Consider the following 23,256-nt stretch of genomic DNA (forward strand, 5'->3'; position numbering starts at 1 on the left):
TGGCTAAACCTGTGCAGAAGCATCCAGGAAGCCGCCGATATAGGCAACGCACGAGGAATGTATGAGGGTATCAAGAAGGCAACAGGCCCAATCCCCTCCAAGATCGCCCCCCTTAAGTCCAAGACAGGTGAGGTCATCACTGACCAGGAACAGCAAATGCGGCGGTGGACCGAGCACTACCTCGAGCTGTCCGCAACGAGGAACACCGTAACAGACACTGCTCTTAACGCCATCCCAGACCTACCAGTCATGGAGGAGCTAGACACCCCACCTACTGCGGTAGAGTTCGGCAAAGCCACCGACCGCCTCGCTTGCGGGAAAGCACCAGGAAGCGACGGAATCCCTCCAGAAATCCTAAAGAGCGGGAAACCAGTCCTGCTACAGCCGCTCCACCATCTACTCTGTCTCTGCTGGAAGGAGGGTTACATCCCCCAGGATATGAGAGACACCAACATTATCACCATGTACAAGAACAAAGGAGACCGCAGCGACTGCAACAACTACTGGGGCATCTCTCTCCTCAGCGTCGTCGGCAAAGTATTCGCCCGGGTCGCTCTTGCCCGCCTGCAGACCCTTGCTTCCCGCGTCTACCCAGAGTCCCAGTGTGGCTTCAGAGCTGGCCGATCAACAGTGGACATGATCTTCTCCCTACGCCAGCTGCAGGAGAAGTGTCACGAGCAGCATAAACCACTCTACCTCGCCTTTATCGACCTCACGAAGGCGTTTGATCTGGTCAGTCGAAGCGGACTCTTCAGCTTGCTACGGAAGATTGGCTGTCCACCACATCTGCTTGCTGTGGTCATGTTCTTTCACGACAACATGCACAGCACAGTGTCCTACAACGGCGCAACCTCTGAGGCCTTCCCAGTCAGCAGCGGAGTAAAGCAGGGCTGCGTCCTCACACCTACGCTGTTCGGAATCTTCTTCTCCATGCTCCTCCAATACGCCTTTAAGGACTGCAGCGAGGGTGTCTTCATTCACACCAGATCCGATGGCAAGCTCTACAACTTGGCCCATCTACGAGCCAAGACCAAAGTCAAAGAGGTGCTCATCCGTGAGATGCTCTTTGCCGACGACACAGCCTTGACATCACACTCCGAAGAGGGACTCCAGCAGCTAGTCACTTGCCTTTCCCACACATGCAAGGAGTTCGGACTAGCCATCAGCCTGACGAAGACGAACGTTATGGCTCAAGGCACGGGGACTCCCCCATGCATCACCATCGACAGATACACCCTGGAGGTTGTCAACGACTTCACTTACCTCGGGTCCACCATCTCGAGCTCTCTGTCAGTTGACTTGGAGGTCAACCGGAGAATCGCCAGGGCAGCCACAGTTATGGCCAAACTGAACCGGCGAGCGTGGAACAATTCCAGCCTCACTGAGAAAACCAGACTGTGCATCTACCAAGCCTGCGTACTCAGCACTCTCCTCTATGGCAGCGAGACGTGGACCACCTACGCAAGGCACGAAAGGAAACTCAACAGCTTCCACATGAGGTGCCTGCAACGCATCCTGCATGTCGCATGGCAGGATAAGGTCCCCAACACCGAGGTGCTGAAGCGAGCCAACATGAGCAGTTTGCATGCAGTTCTTAGTGAGAGACGCCTCAGGTGGCTTGGCCATGTCAAAAGAATGGATGCAGGCTGTATTCCCAAAGACCTCCTCTACAGCGAGCTAGCAGAAGGCCAGAGGATGACAGGGCGCCCAAAACTGCGGTTCAAAGACATCTGCAAAAAGGACATGACACAATGCTCCATCAATACTCCAAAATATTAATAGTACTGATTTAATAAAACTGTAGAGAGGATTTTAGAAGATAACACATGCTAAGTACTTAGGAAAACTATCCATAGACACTGAATAAATACAATATTTTCTTATTGTTAGCTTTTCAAACAGACTTATTTCTGGAAGGCAAGGAAGATTTACTACTAAATGTGTATTAAGATTTCATTACATTAATAGGTCAAATGAAAAAATTTGTATGATCTTGATATACTCTAAAATAGCATTGATAAAAATTTAATGCATTCTTCATAAATCAGTGGGTGCCAAAAATGAGAGATGTACCAGAGGCATTTTATAAATTGAATATTTAGTCATGGAATAAAAAAATTTAAAAATGTTTCTCAATCACCTCTTGCTTGAAAGTAAAGTCATTAAGTGAGCATTCCAATACTTCTCTTCCAAGAAATCATAAAAAACAAAGATAATGTGTATATTCCATTTTCAGCTAAATAAGGAGATATAGCTATAGCTTCATATATCAACATGTAACAAAGGACTGGCAAAGTCACAGAGAAAAAGAAGGAAACCACTCAGGGAAAGAAGAACTGGAGCAAGGCTATGGCCTCAGGTAGTCAACAACTCTAAGTACTCTCCTGAAGGCGAGAGGGGGCCCATACTGGTGCAGCCCCGCATCCTTGGTCAACACCAGACCAAAGGAGAGATGGGATGGTAGCAGAGATTTCCCCGGATGAGACCCCCACTAACCAGCCAGACAAAGCAACACATACACTGAAGCTCAAAGAAACAAGCCCTATGTTCAGAAATTAGTCTATGTCTTTGGAAAAAGAGAAGAAAGATGCTGCATTCTGAACTTTCTCCCCACTTCTTGGTCCAAATTAAACACTCCCAGTTGAGAACCACTGTCATAAAAAAAAGGGGAGGAGGGAGAGATGACCAAACATTATTTGCCCACAAAACACCAGTTTTAGAGGGGTGTTCTACAAAATACTTGGAAGAAAAAGAGATCATTTAAAGTTTTCTAGAACATAAGAAAATAAGAAAACCTCTAAATCTTTTCTTTCTGAAATGAACATAACTTAGATACCAAAAGTTCAGAAATACTGGACATGTTGAGTCCACCTCATTTACATATGCCATTTAAAAATCCTAAGTAAAATATTAGCTGACAGAATTCAGTAGTACATTCAAATAATTAACACAATTTTCATTGAGTTAGGTCTGACACTTGTTTTTGACTAACTTTTGGCATCGGAATCCAAAAATGACCCCAGTTTTTCTCTACTCTATCACGTCAACTTTTTAAGGTACAGGGTACCCTCCCTTTGTCCCCAAAATTATACAAAATGTACAAAGGAAAATAAAGAAAAAAACTACCTGAATATACTGTTTAAATATTTAGAGTTATTTTATTCATATTAAGGCTATATATTGTTACTGAAGTCAAACTGTGTACAAGCAGTAGAGTTCTGCTACCAAACATACATATCAAGGTATTTTATCTTTTCAAACAACAGGCTAGGAAATGCCAAAAGGAGATACTTGAAACAGTCTCCTTCAGTTGGCAAAGCTTCAACTAATAGCTTCATGAGACCTAGTTTTATGTGCAGAGGTAGGAATAGAATATTCTTTCTGTCAACAAGTGGCTCATGTAGAATGTTTGGATCACCAGGTTTGAGGTCAGACCTTGGAGGTCAGATCGACTCCACCCAATGCTTCTCACGAGCTCTGCTGTCCCACACACACAGGAAACAGGGATACTTGGTGTATCCACGTTTCTGACAAAGAAGGAATCAGACCATTTTAAGGTCAACACAGATGATCCAATTGTGCTTGTGATATTGCAACAGCTCAATGACTCTTTATGTCTTCATAGTCTTCACAAAAACAAACAATGGCCAGTTGGGACTGCACTAAATAAATTGCCATTGTGGAGGAGGGCACACTTCAAGCTCCATTTTGAGCTATCGATGAACAGTCGCCATTCAGTTGCATTATTGATTGGAATTCCCAGTTCCTCCATTAAACCATGTATGTTACGGCAATTCACAAAGCCACCATCACTTCGAAAGTACTGCAGAAATACACTTTCTCTTGATCGAAAGCAAGATGCCTTCATTCCTTTTTCAGGCAAGTTTTTTCCCGTGCAGTCTTTTTTTTTTTTTTTTTTAAGTATATTTTCTTGGTTATCTTTTACAGTTGTCCCATTTTTTCCCCATTATTCCCCTCTGCCCAATACTCCCTCCCCTCCAGCAATTCCATCCCCTTAGTTCATGTCCATGGGTCATTCATACAAGTTCTTTGGTTTCACCCTTTCCTATATTATTCTAAACTTCCCCCTGTCTATTTTGTAGCAAACAATTATGCTTCTTAATCCCAGCACCATATCCCCATTTCTCCCCCTCCCCCCTCCCAGCTGATCACCCTCTGAATGATCCCCATACCTATGATTCTGTTCCTATTCTGATTTGCTTAGATTTTGTTTTTGTTTTTTAGATTCAGTTGTTGATAGTTGTGAATTTGTTGTCATTTTAGTGTTCATAGTTTTGATCTTCTTTTCCTTAAGTAAGTCCCTCTGGCATTTCATATAATAATGGCTTGGTGATGGTGAACACTTTTAGCTTTACCTTGTATGGGAAGCACTTTATCTGCCCTTCCATTCCAAATGATAGCTTTGCTGGGTAGAGTAATCTTGGTTGTAGGTTGTTTTTCATCACATTGAATACTTATTGCCAGTCCCTTCTTGCCTGCAAAGTTTCTTTTGAGAACTCAGCTGATAGTCTTATAGGCACCCCTTTGTAGGCAGCTCCCCACTTCTCTTTTGCTGCTTTTATGATTCTCTCTTTATCTTTCACCTTTGGCATTTTAATCATGATGTGCCTTGGTGGCGTCCCCTCTGGGTCCAGCTCGCCCAGGACTCTCAGTGCTCCCTGGACTTGATGCCTATCTCCTTTGCCAAATTTGGGAAGTTTTCCTTCACTATTTTTTCACATAAGCTTTCAATTTCTTGCTCTTCCTCTTCTCCTTCTGGCACCGCCATGATTTGGATGTTGGCATGTTTTAAAGTTGTCCCAGAGGTTCCGAAATCTCTCCTCATTTTTTTCAATTCTTGCTTCCTCATTGTGCACTGGTTGACTGTTTTTTCCTTTCTTATGTTCCAAATCATTGATTTGAACCCCAGTTTCCTTTCCTTCATCATTGGTTTTGTACGAATTTTTCTTTGTTTCACTTAGCATAGCCTTCACTTCTTCTCTTATGTGTTTGCCATACACAAGCATATCTGTCAAGCCTGTAAGCATCTTTACCACCAATGTTTGAAATTCTGCTTCTGTTAAGATTGGCTATCTCCTCTTCTGTTAGGTTGGCTATCTCCTCGTCGTTTAGTTCTCTGATTGGAACCCCGATCCATTTTCCCTTTTGGGCCATACTTCTCTGTCTCCTCATCTTGACAGGCTCCTGTGTTTCTTTGCCTCTGTGTCTTAGATAGAACTGATGCTCCTGTTACGTTGTAAGGGGTGGAGCCTTAGGTATTTGTCAGTACAGGGCAGCCTGTTTCACCACGTTGTGGCGCTGTATGTCGAGGAGGGGTCTGAGAGGGAACACTGCCGCCCGCTCAGCACTGGCCCCTTTTCCAAGCACTTCTACTTTCGTAAGGAACTGGTGACCCTCTAGCTGTTGCCCTGGCCTTCATTCCCAGAGTGGGTGGGTCTGTAGATATTCTAGGACTGTGGGGGCCCTTTAACCAACCAGACTCTAGAGACTGGCAGTTTCTTCCTCTACCCCAACCTCCACTGGTTTGCACAGTCAGAAGCACTGAGGCTTGATTTTCCCCAGTGCTGGGACCGTGAGCTGTGCTGTCTGGTAAGGAGCTCGAATGCTCCCCAGTTGTCCTTCCTGACTTTTTAAAATGTGTGACTGCGCTTTCTGCCAGCCTGCCACTGCCACTGCTGCCACCACCACACTGCATCCTCTCTGCCCCAGCTCCACCCCTCCTACCTGTCTGGATGAGTATTCCTTCTTTATATCTTTGTTTTGTAGACTTCCATGCAGTTTGATTTTCTGGAACTTCTGGTTGTTTCTAGTTTTGAGGTAGTTGTATTCCTTCTTAGTTGTGGAGATGCCGCATGTCTGTCTAAGGCCTCCATCTTGGCCAGAAGTCCAAAGGTGTCTCATGCAGTCTTGATGCTAGGAGTTCTGGTGTCTTATATGTAATCCAGGCTTGATCCAGCCTAGAGTGGTGACATTAAGATAAGCTGTACAGAAAAAATTATATGTGATAGAAGAAAATTAACTACAGTTTTAAATCAGCATGCCTATTTAAGTCTAAAACAGTGGAAAAATCAAACCAACAGGACTTACATTAAAAATTATATGTATTTTAACTTTTTAGATAGGATGTGCATTTTAATGTATTGAAATTTAACTACACTTGCATTTAAACACAGGGGAACAATTTTTCCCTGGATCGAAGGAAGCACTAGTGCTCTCCTCTTGGCTGAGAGCAAACCTCCCTTGAGTTGGGAGGAGTGGGGGATGACCTTGGAGACCAGCAACAAGTTCATGTTTGTCTCAGTTACAGATGAGACAGTGTGGTGAGAGGTTGTGTGCCGCTCTATATAGTGAATCGTATTCCAAAGTGTAGTCAAGAGTTATTGTCTGTATACAAGGAGTTAGCAGAATTTATTTTTTTATTTACATATGTACTTATTTCCTTTCCTTCAGATCATGTCCTCCTCTGCTATTTCTCATTTTAAGTACTTAAATAACCCTGATTCATTTTGTTATATCTGTGGCAGTTTCAGCATTCCCAGTCAAAGGACAAACATCAGCGCATTTGTGAGGCAAGCCTATTTTGCATATTTTAAAGTAAAACTTGGTGATCAAGATAAGTTTTAGCCCCTCACAAGAGGTACAAGCAGTGTGTTGAGAGTTTACAGACGTGGATGAAAGGAATACATGATAAATTGCCATTTGGTATACCTATGGCTTGGCAAGAGCCCAGAGATCATTCAAGTGATGGTTATTTTTGTATAGGGAAAACGTCAGGATATAACAAGATAAATAAATGTAAAATAGAGTATCCTAGTTTACCATCAGCTATATGCCCAGTGCCTCATTCAGCTGAAACGCTAGTGCCAGTCTTCATTGAACTAAGTGACAGCAATGATGAAGATTTTGAAATTGAAGATGACTCAGTTCATAGGGGATTTGATCAGCATGAATGGAATGAATTGGTACAAGATTTGGGACTATCCAAAAAGGCTCCAGAATTTCTAGCATCAAGACTGCATGAGAAAAACTTGCTTGAAAAACGAATGAATGCATCCTAGTTTCGATCAACAGAAAGTGCATTTTCCAGTACAGTACTTTCAAAGTGACGGTGCCTTTGTGTACAGTATTGCCATAACATACATGGTTTCATGAAGGAATTGGGAATTCCAATCTATAACGCAACTGAATGGCAACTGTTCATCGATAGCTCAAAGCAGAGTTTGAAGTGTGCCCTCCTCCACAATGGCAATTTATTTAGTGCAGTCCCAATGGCCATTCAGTTTGTTTTCGTGAAGACTATGAAGACATAAAGAGTCATTGAGCTGTTGCAATATCACAAGCACAATTGGATCATCTGTGTTGACCTTAAAATGGTCTGATTCCTTCTTTGTCAGAAACGCGGATACACCAAGTATCCCTGTTTCCTGTGTGTGTGGGACAGCAGAGCTCGTGAGAAGCATTGGGTGGAGTCGATCTGACCTCCAAGGTCTGACCTCAAACCTGGTGATCCAAACATTCTACATGAGCCACTTGTTGACAGAAAGAATATTCTATTCCTACCTCTGCACATAAAACTAGGTTTCATGAAGCTATTAGTTGAAGCTTTGCCAACTGAAGGAGACTGTTTCAAGTATCTCCTTTTGGCATTTCCTAGCCTGTTGTTTGAAAAGATAAAATACCTTGATATGTATGTTTGGTAGCAGAACTCTACTGCTTGTACACAGTTTGACTTCAGTAACAATATATAGCCTTAATATGAATAAAATAACTCTAAATAAACAGTATATTCATGTAATTTTTTTTCTTTATTTTCCTTTGTATGTACATTTTGTATGATTTTGGGGACAAAGAGAGGGTACCCTGTACCTTAAAAAGTTGATGTGATAGAGAAAAACTGGGGTCATTTTTGGATTCAGATGCCAAAAGTTAGTCAAGAACAAGTGTCAGACCTAACTCAATGAAAATTGTCTTCTCCAGTGCTGTTTATCTTCACAGACGCTGAAATGTACATTTCATAAAATTCAAATTTATTGATAGAAAAGTTATTTAATAAGATATCTGTCTTCTTCTTAACATCATAAAATGTGTCCATCTCAACCCTAAAGTCAACATCTCACATAGTGAGGAAGCACTTGAAACATTCTCAGTTAAAATTAGGAGTAAAACAAAGGCGCCCACAGCCACCATTATTATTTAACATTATTCTGGAGGCTTAAAACTGCAATTAGCAAACACAAAAACTAGAGATGCAAAATAATTGGAATGAAGTTAAAATTACCATTGTTTGCAGAGAAAAATTATTGCACACTATGAGATGATAAGCAAATTAACTAGAAACTAATTAAAATAAGAGAATTTAATAGAAGGCAGTATACACATTTAATATAAGAAATAAATAGTCTTTATATACAAACAAGTTAGAAGTTTTAAAAGAATAAAAAATCATTTCATGTTGCAACTTCCTCCTTCCTTCAAAAAAAGATATAATACCTATGAATAAATTAAGAAATGTGCAGAATTTATATGAAGCAAATTTAATTATATTTATATGGAGAAAAATTTTAACATTGTAGTAAATAAAAACTATTAGAAATAAGACTAGTACTCAGCAGGTTATGACTCAACTAGTTTAAAAAGCATACATTTTTTTACTTTATGACATTTTATAAGAATATCCATACCCAACACTATATATTAGACAATTGACAGTGAGTAGATATGTGGGTTGAGGGAGGTGTGGGGAGGAATACAATTGGAAATCAGGAATGAGAGGTCCCTACCAATTCTGAAAGTGAGAATGTGTCCTGAATTCTCTGTACCAGAGACTTAAAAGTAATCAGAAAAATCATGATGCAGAAGATAATTTAAGTGTCAGTTGAACATGTCTATAATAAAAGTTAAATGATTAAAAATCAAAACACAAAATACTATATATGGAATATCTCAATTTTGTATCAAGCAGCTTATGAAAGAAGAGAAGGAAGTAACAGAATATTCACAGCATTATCTCTAAGTTGCGAGTGGTTTTGATTCTTTTTTTAAATTTTTTACATTTAACTAAAATCTTTGATTAGTTTAATAATTAACATAAACAGTAACTGTTAAAGGAAAACATGAAAAAAGAAGGACTAAGGGACTAGAAAAGAACACCTCATGTCAAATCCTAACTCTCTTGTTTATTAGCTATGTGATCAGGGATCTACATTTCTAGACCTCAGTCTTTGCATCTGAAAAATGAGTCAAGTAACACATTCAGTACATTTCAGGATTATTGTAAGAATTACTCAAGGTAGCACAGGTGAAATAATTAATAACCTGTAAAGCTATAGGTATACGAGTCCACAATTCTTTATCTGACATTTAGGGTTGTATACGCTTCAGAATGCAGAATTTTTTCTATTTTAGAAACATAATAGTATACAAATAACACATGTTATGTGTGAACTCAAATGGGGTCAAGGGAACCAACCTAAAATTCTATTTCTTCAGTAAAACATTAATCTTCCAATTAAGAAGAATCAGTAAATAAATATGCCTCAGATCAGCTCAGATTATTGACAAATTAGTTCAAGCCACATCAGGTTTTGTCATCAGGTAAATTATAAAATCATTTTATCTTCAGAACTTTGTATTATAATTGAGCATAAAGGACTGAAACAATCTTATTGTCTTATTAATGTAAAATTAGAAAGAATAATTTGGCATAAATTTAGCTAGAAACTTAGATGTTTCCCAAAAAATGCAAAATGGTGTTTATTCAGAAATGGAACTTGGCAAAATGGATTGGGCAAAAATTGGAGGTGGAAGCATATAGCAGGCAGTAAAGAAACAGTTAAGAGAGGCATGAAAACCATGAGATGGAAGAATGGATAGCCTTAAGGTTAAGGTGAGGGCCTTGCAACTGAGACTAGGCTTACGAGGGGTAACGAGAAATGAGACGATTTCACTGAGAAGGAACTTGCAGAGTTCCTAGCCCCAGATGGGTGTAAAAAGAAAAGGAGTTGATTCTGGGCTTGCCGCTGTCACCTCTGTCCACAGGCTCTCCCAGGTGTGCTTAATTGTGTATTTATCCTCCCAAAAGTGAACCCTGGCTTCTGAGGAGCAGCATTGTCAAGTGTCACAGCTGCCAAGCCAACAGGTGGTGTTTGCTGGGTCACCAGCACTTTCCAAATGTAAAAATATAGTCATTTAGATGTTTTCTGTGCACACGCATTTCCTCATTAATCTTCTAAGTGCAACTGCAAATGGATAATTTCCACATGAAACATAGTGGCATTCTGATCACCTGCCGTGTCCCAGTACAATGCCACAGGTGAAGGTGTGCAAAGGCCACAGGACAAAGTCTCTCTTGCATTTTTCTCTTATTAGTGAATCTATGCTTTATCTCACCAGCTGTATTTAAAGCTCTTTGCAGAGAGCTTTATTTTTTTTACCCCAGGGAACACAGGGCAACTCTTAGCACATAAAGAAGGGTTACTATATATTTCTAAGGGGGGTGAGAAAATAGATCAGGATAGTAACAGGCTACAAGCTTTCAACTATAAGATGAATAATGTCTGAGGATCTAAGATAGGACTTGGTGACTGTAGTTGATTACACTGCGTTGTAAAATGGGAATTTAAGAAAGCAGGAAAACGTTCTCACAAAAAATTACATAAGTAGATATATGTGTATGTGTGTATGTGTGTATGCAAATGTATTAACTAACTAGATGGGAGAAATCCTTTCACAATGCATATGTATATCAAATCATCACAATGTATACTTTCAATATCTCACAATTTTATTTGTCAATGATAGCTCAATAAAGCTTAAAAGAGTTAATAATAATTCTTAAATTAATTTTAAATTAAAATAATTTGTAAGAAGTACCCACATCCCCTACAAAAAAGGGGCACACATACAAACAAAGCAAAAATGAAAGCTCGAAGAGTGACTCTACAGATTGTAAAGCCAAATATGAGTAGTTATCAAATAGTTCACTACATTTGCTTGGTGATTAGTATGAAGAAGAATTGAAAGTTATAAATCTGTCCAATACTTCCTACCGTGAGGCTAGCAAGAGTCTCAAGTTAGAATGCATGCCACTAATGCCTCCTTTCACCAATTTATCTTAAAAAGTTCTGACCAAATTAGTCTATCTCAAGTGCATGTCCAATTTCTCCTAAAACTAGAAAGGATTTCTATTACCTACACCAATTAACATTTCAAAAATCACTGGCCTTGCAATTTTTCGTGATCTGGTCCAATATTGCCATTCCAACATGGGAGAGATAATCTCTTCTCATAACTCTTCTGGTTGACCCCTGAGTACCATTCTATAGGCAGATGCCACTTCTTTCTATGCACATACCCTTGAGCATGCTGTTCCTTCTGCTTAGGCCAGTTCCCACCATCTTTGAGGTCTACCCAACTCCACCAGCTCTGTGAAGAACAAAGGACCCAGGCCTGGCCAATCACAGAGCTTACAGATGTAATCTCTGTAATGCATGTCTTTTTCTTAATAGGTCCAACAAAAGTCTCTGGGGAAGGTCCTTCCTGGGTCACTGAACCAATGTTTATATCTGTAAGGTCCATGAAAGCCTGAACCTATTAGTGGCCATATTTATCCCACAAACATGCCCCAAAATTAAGGATTATTTTTCTTAAATATTCCTTAGCTGCCTGAGAATGAAGTCAGGGTGCAAAAGTAGAAATAAATAATGAAGCAACGCTGGAAGAATGATAAACCAACTTTGAAAAGACAAAGGCACAAAATTTTTTAATCCTGAAGTGGTTTTTGGTGTAGATTACAAATGCTCTACAAAAATGTCTGCCCACCAAGGAAAGACACCCATATATAAAAAACACACACACTGCCTGACAACATCAGTCCTCTACCTTGACTTTCAAGTTATCTTATCCTTAGGTTTGATTTTAGGACCGTGGGTTTGATTTTAGGACTGTGGATCTATTCCTTATTCATCAAAATTTTAAGTGCAGGTTTTACATTTTGTCAAATATAATGGCCCTATATAACCTTCAGATCTAATTCATCTGTCAACAAGTGGTCTAATAAAGCATTCTATAAAAAAAATGAGGACTATATGACCTGGCAAAATGTTTTCTATTTAATTTCGTATTGCATTTTTTCTGTTACCATTTAAGCCCCTTCTGCCCCTGCCGCTGCAATCACCACACTGTCATCCATGTCCGTGAGTCCTTTTTCCTTTTTGGTCCATTCCTCCACCGCCTAACCTCCCCCCAGATATCTGTCATCCTGGCAAAATGTTTATGCCTCTTTTCAGTCTTCTCTTTTCTCTGGTACCTCAAGCTTCCACTATGGTGCCCAGCCGAACTCCTTGATTTCCTCTTGCTACCTTCCTAGACCTAAATCCCTGAGATTTCCAGATCACCAAATCCAAACCTCAGCTTCATCTGGAACAGTTTATTGTAGATTCAGTGTAGGTCAAATCTCGCCCTTCCTCCCACTCCTGCCTCTCTGAACCACCAAGAATCTTGATGCTGGAAATCAAGACTTCTAATTTGAGGTATGTTTACATGCCTCTCGGTCCAGGTGTTTAATTATCCAAGCAGCGAGCTGGACTTGCTGGTGCAGACAGTCTCTGACTGCTCAGGCCTCAGGATCTTAAAGACATCCTGTGACTTAAAAAGAATCTTGCTGAGTACTCCATCTTCCCTGATGTTGATAAGGAAATCAAAACTAAGCACAAATGGTGTTTAACCTTAATTGCTTTCTGAACAGTGCATCCCTTCCTTAGCCTTAAAAGAGTAAGTGATTGGATTTCTGTTTTCCTGTTTTTCTGACTATGAATGCTATATAGACTTGTCAGGAAGAGTTCTCTTCAGTTGACCTTCTGAACTTCCTCTGTTGTAAGTTTCAAGTACATTGTGATCATTCCCGGGATGCACCTGTGAGCTCATTTCTGGACCCTCCCTATTAATGAGCATATCTGCAAAATCCAATAAAAGGAAGGTGCTTGCACTGCTCAGTGCTGATCCTGCCTGAACTAGCGGCAGCCCTCCGACGGTCTCTCATTCTATCTGCTGGAATTACTTCCGTGCCCTCGACCACAAAGTACTACTGCAACAAATCTACAGAATATAAACCCATCTGCCCATTCACTGAGAAAGTCAGGCAAATTCTTTTTTTGTTGTTGTTGTTGGCTTAATGCACATAATAAACAAACCATTGGCTGACTCATCACTCCACTCAGCTATTTTCCTCCTGAGTAGGTAGACCCAGTCTTTGATTGCATAGTTCATCTGCTATGCAGTGATTTTGGAAAGTGTCTTGCTAAATAATTCTGTCCTGGCATGTTCCTATTGGGTGTGCCAAGAAAAGGGCAGTGCTGGGACCTGGACAGAGATGCTTTGGCAGGAGAAGATACATGTGGACAGGTGGTTGGCAATGGACAGGTGGGTAGGTCTGGCTGTCAACACCAGAGCTTGTTGGCTGTTGGTCAAAACACTGGGTGGAATTTTAATATCAGAATATGCCAATCCAGAAGATGAGCTAATGACATAGGTACTGGGGTGGGATCCAAACATGGACTCTGCCAAAATTAGTAAGCTGAGAAGGAACAGGACCAGGTAGTCTAAAGGGTAATAAAGGTGAACAGAGCTCTGCCCATGAAGAGCAGTTATGGAGGCATAATCTTAATGCATGGGGAATGGGGACAGTGTATAGTGGAAAACAGAGGATTTCAAATTAATGAACCTGAGTTAAAAGCATCAGCTTCACCAGCTTCAACTTGGCCAGGGTATTTTATTGCGTTTAATAGCATTTTCTTCAGCTATTAAATGACAGGATAAAGAACAATACGTTTTTAAAAATAATTTATTTGTTTATTTATTTATTTTTAGAGAGAGGGGAAAGGAGAAAGAGGGAGAGAAACATCATTGTGCAGTTGCCCCTCACTCACGCCCCCAATTGGGGACCTGACATGCAACCTAGTTATGTGCCCTGACTGGGAACCGAACCAGCGACACTTGAGAACAATACTTCTTAAAGTAACCAGGAAAGTTCAATGACAAATTGTGTGCAAATGCTTCATGAATGATGTTTCCAAACAAATGTTAGCTGTGTATTTGTTATAGGCAAAATCAAGTGTGTTTTAAAATAGAGGTTGAAGAATGAGTCGACTATTCTACACTAAGAGCTGGAGACTTTAATATCTCATTTTCAACCATGAACAACTAGAGAGAAGATCAGCAGGGAAACAGAACATTTAGAAACACTACTAAGTTGACAACTATAGAGCACTTCACCTAACAAGAACAAAATAGACATTCTTCTCAAGTGCACATGGAACAGTCTACAAGAAAGACCACATGCTGGCAACAAAACCAGAAAAAAAATCTCAGTAAGTTTGAAATTATACAAAATATGTTCTTCAACCACAACGAAATAAAATTAATGTTAGTAACAGAAGGAAATTTGGAAAATTCATAACTATGGAAAACACCACATTTCTAAACTACAAGTAAACCAAAGAAGAAATCAAAAGGGAAATTAGAAAACACTATGAATGGCAATGAAAACACAATGTTTGAACACTTAAATGATTCAATGAAAGCAATGCTCAGTGAGAAATTTATAGCTATAAAAACCAGCATAACAAAGAGGGTGACATCTTGCCTACTGCATATAATGTTGCAATGTTTATGGAAGTACAGCTATCTCTTTGAGAAAGTCAAGACATGGAAGCAAACTAAAAGTGTATCAGCTGATGAATGGATAAAGAAAATGTGGTATATATATCCAGTGGAATATTATTCAGCATTGAAAAAGAATAAAATTCTGCAAAAATGAAACTTGAGGACATTATAATTATACTAAATGAAATAAACCAGTCACAGAAGAATAAGTCTTGCAAAAGTCCACTTACGAGTTATCTAACATAGTCAAATGCATAAAATCAGAAGGTAGAATGGTGTCTTATTTCATCAAATGAGGCAATTATTTTTCAAATAATGTCACATTTTTGAAATAAGAAAGGATATTATTCTACTTGTAACTCAAGTGTAAGATACCTCTATATGATATCTATGACATGTAGACCCTCAGACATGATCCTAAGTGAATAGGTTCTGTGTGATTAAAACTCTGGCTCAAAATTTCAGTGAATTAAGTTTAATACTATAAAGCTGAATTGTCCAAGGAGTCTCAGCATCAACCAAGTAAATGTTCCCCTACCTTATTTAAGCAAAATATTACAAATATTATAAAATTTTAAGACACACCTCTAAATCATAATAAAAACTAGGAAATACTTTGAACTAAATAAAAATAAAATCACATCTTAAAATTTGTGAATGCAGGTAAAATTATGCTTAAAGGGAAATTCATAGAATTAAATACCTATATTAAAAAATAAGGGTCTCAAATCAATAATCTAGCCTTCTACTTTCAGAAACTAGAGGGAAAAAAACCAAAAGAAATGAAACCTGAAATCAGCAGAAGAAAAGAAACAATAAAAAGTAAAAATCAATGAAGCAGAAGAGAACAAGATCATGGAGAAAATTATTAACACCAAAAATATCAATAAAACTGATAAAGCTTTTGTTATACAGATAAGGATGAAAAAGAAGATTCAGATGCCAATATCGAAAGTGAGAAAAGAGAAATAACTACAGATATTAAAAAGATAACATGGGACTATTATGAACTATCAAGCTAACAATATCATGTATTGCAAAGGATGTGGAGTAATCGGAACTTTCATACAGTGGAAGAAATACAGAACGATATGGCCTCTTAGGAAAAGTTTGGCAGCTTCTTACAAAAAAAAAATACAATTACCATATGACCCAGTGATCCCACTCCTAGGTATTTTTACCTAAGAAAAATAAAAATAGATGTCCGTACAAAGACTTGTATGCTGATGTTCATAGAAACTTGGTTCAAAATGAGAAACCACCAAAATGTTGATCCACTGGTAGAAGAATAAATGAATATAGCACATAGATACTATGGAATACTACTCAGCAATAAAAAGGAACAATACAACTGAAACATGCAATGACATATAGGTGATTTTCAAATCATTCTGCTGAGTAAAATCAGTCAGTCACAAAAGACTACATACTGTATGATTCTATTGATAGGAAAATCTAGAAACGGCCAAACTATAGTGACAGAAAGATGAACTGTTGTTACAAGAGGCCCTGGTAGGGATAAGGAATTGACTTTCAAAAGGCCCAGGAGAACTCACTGAGAATACAAAACTGTTCCACATTTTTATTGTAGTGGTAATTACTTAACTATATTAAAATTTCGAAACTCATTTAAAATTGTATACATAATGATATTAGTGTAACTTATACCTCCATAAAGCTGATTTTTAAAATCACTATAGAAAATATATTTCTTAAATGGATTATAGATTTAAAAGGAATAAAATATTCTGAATAAAATGAAGTGAAAACTATTTAAGATGTGTAGATAGAGAAAAAACTGCTTATTAAACATACCAAATTACCAAAAATGTAATAGAGACTAACAATATTCATTGTCATATTAAAGAACCAGTTTTCATCCAAATTAGAATGGGTCCACATCACCTGCTATTAAGAGAAATATATTAATCTTTCAAAAAATATCAACATAGATAAAAGATTTCTTATTTCAAAATTATGAGGGATAAAATGTCTTTGCGACATTAAAACATTTGGCCAATTCATTAAAATAGCCTGTCAGTGAGGCTGTTGGAGACTACACATAGTTAACGCCAAGTCAGCAAGGGCAACTTTGAACAAATTCAGGCATCATAGAAATGTTGACTGCACGATATTTTTATAAAATTTCAGAGTACAGAACCCTATCTGAGGGCTTATGCTCTCACTGCTATTAAAGCCAGGTGCTACCTAACCGGTATGTATGCTGCAATGACTGAGAGGGATGGTAATTGGAAACCAACAGTGAACACAAGCGTAAGTACCCAGGACACACTTGACACTCACCAAATGTTTATGAAATAAAATTAAATACAGTCAATGTTTTTAAAATGCAGGAATTTGAGTTAGACCAGAAAAGCTTATCCAAGTCAAGCAAGATTTACATAGGTCTTTGAAAAACTCAGGCCCTTTAAATAGGTAAACAGAAATGAGACCTACAGAGGAGGAATCTGAGCAAACGTCCCAGGGGCAACTGACATTGTATGATCAGGGCACATCTGCATCCTAAACGCTCCACTGAGACCATGGGAGAAGCCATGCTTAGAAGCACGTATGAACTTTCAGGACACCTCATTTTCCTTGTTTAAGATGTGACTAGAGAAAGACTGAGAGGCCACTCCTTGTCCTTTCTCCTTAGCCATCCCGATTATTCTAGAACCTCGGGCCTTAGAGTTATCCTCAGAATACTCAGAGAGGAGGAGGCATCCAAAAAAGGGCCTTAACAAATCCAAGTACCGTAGAACCCTATCCACTACAATCCTTGCACCTTACCTATTGGGGATTATCTAAAATTACCAGATAAAGCTGATTTGCAGTATCTTGAGAAATTTCACTCTCCTGATGAAGTTCAAAGGCTGCTGGCAAATATGCTGTGTCATTTCAAGTTCCTTATATCAAAGTACACATTACCCCAACCCACCAACTACCCCATACTTGCACCCACGTCCAGAAGAGCGGCTTTCGGTGTTAATCTTTTCCAGAGTTCTATATTCTTTACAATAGTCATGAAAAACATCTCTAGTCATTTTCTGACACTCAGATTTTTTTGTGAGAGGATGGTAAATCTCCTGCCTTTAAAAACTTCAAAATGTCTAATTTCTACAGAATATAATGAAGTCCAGAATCCCTTCAGGGCCAGGAAAAGCTTTAGGCAGCAAAGATAAGGAGGATTAGCCAGGATTTTCTCAAACAATTAGCAGTGCTAATGAAATGAACAAAAGGAAGGTTTATAAGCATATGTCTAGGAATTTACTTATTAGGTCTTAAGGAAATTTTCAAACCCCTCAAGATTAATGGAAATAGGGGGACAGAATTCTAAAAGGCTTTAGCTTACCTGGGTGGTTTACTTTGTTCATTATTATTAAAGCCTCTATCACCTCAACACAGGTTAACTCATGTATCTTCTCAGAAGTAACTCCTAAATTCTTCCTAACTAGTAAAAGCCCTCTGGAATTCCAGATACAAGGATTCATAAGATCCAGTATCTGCCCTCAAACAGCTCACCCAGAGCACAGCACACAAATGAGTAGGTGCTGGGACTTGATGCAGAGCAGTTAAGGTCCTTTATTTCACGGGGTGACATGAGAGCACAGGTAAGTCAGACCAGGAGTACAGGATAAAACAATGAGGCCTTTGGAAGGAAGTGACATCTGAGGTCAGTCTTACAGATGGCAAGTAAGGTAGCCAAAGGAAGACAGGTGACTAAGAGAGCAAGGAAGAACTAAATCAGGCAGAAGAAACGGCACGTGAAAATAAGGGTGGCGATCGTGAACCTGTTGAGTTTAGGAAGATGGGGGAATTCTGTGAGGCTAGATAGGGGAAGACAAAAGGCCTAAGTGGATAAGAAAGCCATTCATGGAAACAGGGAACATGTGAGAAGGAGCAAGTTAGGAGGAAGGTGGGAGACATAGTAAATATGAAGAGTTCAATATTGATAAATACCATTGTGTTCAATCATCTGAATATAGCTTGACATTCCATTTGTTCTATAGAGAAACCAAAGTTTTCCTTGGGGTATTGGTTTGGACACCTGAAAAATATTAAATTCACTGGGAAGTGTTAAGTACAGCACTGGTCTGTTATTATAAATTCCCTGTTCTGCTCATACTGACAAGCTGTTTTACAACAATGTTGACTTTTAAGAAATAATTATGAACTGCTCCCAACGGGGTTTGTTAATTGAATTATTGAATGGCACTGCAGACAAAAGGTCAAAAGCAGGATATTGTACACACACACACTACTTTCCATTGCTTGGACAGGAAAAAATTATTTAGGCGCTCATTCCTGCAGCAAAAAACTACCAAGGAACTACAACTTTTAAATTAAAAGTAAATAATAATTCAGGTTGATAGATCTGTAAGGGAATTTGATAATCTTATCTACATTTCCCAAAGACAGAAGTACAGAAAGGAAAGTTAATTGTGTTGAAAATATGGAACACATTGAGAATGTAGGACAAAACATACATTCTTAGAGTTTGTCTTGGTGCACTGACCTCGGTAAGAAGAAAGTAAGAAAGTCACACAACTCATCTGATAAGGCTCTGTTTGGAGTTCAATGAACCTACAACTGTTTCCCATCTACAGAGACCCCATGTCTCTGTCAAGAACAACTACATGTCATGTATAAAACTGAGGTCAAAGAGGTGCAGCAGACTTCACACTAATCATTATCTTGTAAGAGACCACTTTGCATAGTTGTTTGAAGGGAAATTTGTCTCCATTTGTGGGTTTTTAACAAGAATGTTAAGCCATACATGTTTGGAGTTTATCTTAAATTTTCCTGAACAAAGGAATACCTCCAACATATTTGCAGCATTTTGCCATGTCAGATGTTGCTTCCAGCTGCAAGAAAATGTATTCTTTATTCTCTTTTATGCTCTAAACTACTTAGAATGTTTACATCTGTAGCTCCATGTGGAGTCCAGCACCCAAGTGGTGGTTGTTTCTATACACCATTGGATTATATCAATGACAGCATTGTCAAGTACATAATGATTGGCTTTTCATGTGGGGCCCAACATTTCAAAAGGGCCTCTATTATTCATACCAATCTGGCTTTAGTTTATCTTCCATAGGCACTCCAGATTAAATTGTCTTCATTATCATTACAGAACTAGATGAATAAGTGCCACATCTGCTCATGAAGTGGTTTATTATCTGTTCGAATGAGATTTGAGATGAATAGAAAAATAACTATGGAGGAGACAAAAGCACACAGGTTTATACCCACTGTGAAATGCAGGACAAGCTATGATATCTCTCAAAATCCATTGGTCTCCCCCTTCCACTGAATGGGAAATTATCATCTAATGAGTTGATACAAGTTCACATGAGGAAGAATACAAAGCAGAAAGGAATGAAACCAAAACAAATGAACAAAAACCTGGCATGTGATGAGGGCCTAATGAAGACCTTATATTGTTCAATTCAATTTCCAGTGTGTCCTCACAAAAGATAATTTGAATTATCTGTAAATATTTTACCAACAATCCCGTATCAGATATTTCTCATGCAAAACAAGACTGTTTAAATTAATCTGTTGATTAGACAGATATCAACACATTACGGCTGTGCCATTCACATGGGGATTACAGTCAATCTTTTCTGTTTTCTATCACTAATAGGCCAGTATGTTTCAGGACCAGAACCAGACCCACACGGTATGAGAGTCTGTGCCACTCTTGGACTGGCTCCAACCAAGTCTACATTCAAGCATTTGTCTGCAGTATAACTTGACTGTGTATCCAATTTCACACAGACCAGCCATATAATTTAGTGTGCCTAAGGTCATATGTATGAATGGTTTGTTTCTGCCAATTTCAAAACAACAACAACAATAAATAACTACTCAAATTTTAATGTACAAACAAATCACCTGGGAGTCTTGTTAAATGCAGATTCTGACTCAACAGGTCAGGAGTGGGGCCGAAGAGTTCATTTCAAATAAGCTCCCAAATTAGCTGCCGCTGCTGGCACTTGAAAGGTACCCACTTGGAGGCAGCCCTGTGATGTTTAAGGATGCCAGCCACCTGTGGCTGAGCTCTCAGACCTAGCTCCCCAAGTGGGGATGAGCTGTAAGTACAAATTTCACATCAAATTTCAAAGATTTAGTACAAAAACAATTGTAAAATAAGTTATTAATAATTTCATATGGAGTAAATGTTTAAAAGATATTTTATAGAGTTAAATAAAATATATTATCAAAATAAAACATAGTATCAAAATTAATTTCTCCTGTTTTCACTTTTAAATTGGCAACTATACATTTTTAAATATACATGAGATGCATATTTCTACAGCACTAAGATAAACAATTTTTGAAATGGGTTATGTTTTGTTTTTAACATATGTTAAAATGGTATATGTGTATGCATGCATGTATATATCTTATAGATGTGATATTATATGATATGTGATATATTATATTATATGATATTATATGTAACAGAAGCCTGATACAGAACCTCTCTGACAGGCCTGCATGGAGGTGAAATAATTCTATTCTTGATTCTCACCATTAAATGCTTTCAACTATAAGAAAATCAATCTGTTTATTTAGCTACAGGAAAAGTACTTGCTTGGGAAAATGAGTAAAATAAGATTCAACACTTTAATTTTCAGTCTGTTACTCCATTTAGTCTCAACTCTCTTAGCTCTGAGTCAATGCTCAGGCCCATCGACATCAATAACTGAAATAAAATCCAGCGAAGTAAGGGACAGTCCTCTCTCCCTAAGTCTCTATTGTAGGAGCAATGAAACATTTCCAGAAACTCCCATCTCAAGGTGCCAAACAGATTTCCAATCCTGAGCCAATCCCTGTGGCTGGAAAATTGACAGGTTCTTATTATCTTAGACACCATTTCCTGACTCGGTCACTGATTAAAGCACTGGAATTAATAAGAGGCTTGGACTAACCATGGTCCACTCCCAGAGAAGTGAAGGCAATCCTCTAAAGTTCGAGGCTGTCACCCAATGGGACAAAAAGTAGGATGGAGGGAAATAAACTCAATGTCAACCACAGTAAGTGGGACCCTACTCTTCTTTTTATATAGAATTATCATCTTGCAAAAATTATACTCAATAACAGTGAACATTTTAACCCCCCCAAAATATATAGGAATATTTATATTGAAATAATAGCACCCAGAATTGTATTATCAACTTAGTAATAAAGTATTGGTAACTTTCCCTCTTAGTATTTCTTTAGGGTGTAAGTTATATAAAGTATAAATACGCAATGGTAACTGCTTTTTTCCTCTCAACGCTAACTTTTTTCCTCCGATTCAGCCTTCTATTGATCTATATCATCCCTTTTTCTACCTACAGATATTGCATTGTATGTATAGACCATAATGCAAGACTTACAGTGTACTGCAAATGAGCTTCAGAGATGCCTCCAGATGTGAAACCACTGGCTCCTTGGGGCAGTCAGGGAAGGTGTGAGCTGCTCCAAACGCAGCTGCATGAGAGTGCAGGGCTGATGGCACTCCTCAGTGACGGGTGTGGGGAGCACAGCCATTAACCCCCACTAGTTTTAGGTATCTATACTGTTGCCAAACTTCCGTTAGCAGAAACAAATTCATTATAAACATTGTTAGACTCATTTTCCTACCTGAGAGATCTAATGATGGAAATGTGGACACTTGTATTTTCAGCAGGTTTTTAAAGGCTTTAGGAAAAACAGATGTTAAGAAAGTAGTGGTTGTAACCCCATCAGCTTCATTGTCATCCTTCTGAGGCTACAAACTCACCATGCAGCAAGAATCACAAAGAACAGTCATGTTCTTCTGGTGTCACTTGGGGTAACAATTAGACCTGAAGTAACCTCTTTTACTAGACTTACTGGTGGTAAAATAGAGTTACTATCAAACCAAGACAGAGGAGGCTGACTTTCCTGATGTTTAGCTCACATATGTTTGCTCTGAGTCAGTACTTGATGTATGGATAGTACAGGTGGTTTTATTCAAACTTCCCAGTGTGAAATTATGTGTGGGTGTGTTTGTGTGTATTTATAATAGAGAAAGAGAAAAACAGGCAGGTAGGCAGAGATAAAACACAGATGTATAAGCAATACTTTTTAAAGAATTTGGCTGAAGTTAAAAAAAAACAATTTTTTCAGTTAAAAACCGAAAGCAGCACTCTTCCAAAAGTAAATTGTTAGTCCCATTGTACAATGTAGGTAATGCTCAGAAAGTAATAAAACTAGGAATTCTTTAGAGTAATCATTGACTCAAAATCTCTGGCTCCTGTTTTGAAGCTGGTACTACCTTCCAGAAAGGAGCTGCTAAAATGGTCTGTTTACAAGCCACTTTGGAATGCATGGTAAAAAAAAAAAAAAAAAAAAAAATGTTGATATGAATGTAAGTTGCTCTTGATAAAATAGAACAAATTGGTAAGCTCTCCCTATTCATTGAGTGGGGTGATGAAGCAACCACATCCACATTAGCATGGCCTAAGCAGACCAGCTGTTAGAACAGCCCTCTATGAAAATGGCTACATCAATGATTGGCCACAGACCACCTTAAGTTTTGGGAAGAGATTTGCCAACAAC

This window comes from Furipterus horrens, unplaced genomic scaffold, assembly GCF_987537825.1.
Source record: "Furipterus horrens unplaced genomic scaffold, mFurHor1.1.pri manual_scaffold_10, whole genome shotgun sequence".
In the NCBI taxonomy this organism is placed as follows: domain Eukaryota; kingdom Metazoa; phylum Chordata; class Mammalia; order Chiroptera; family Furipteridae; genus Furipterus; species Furipterus horrens.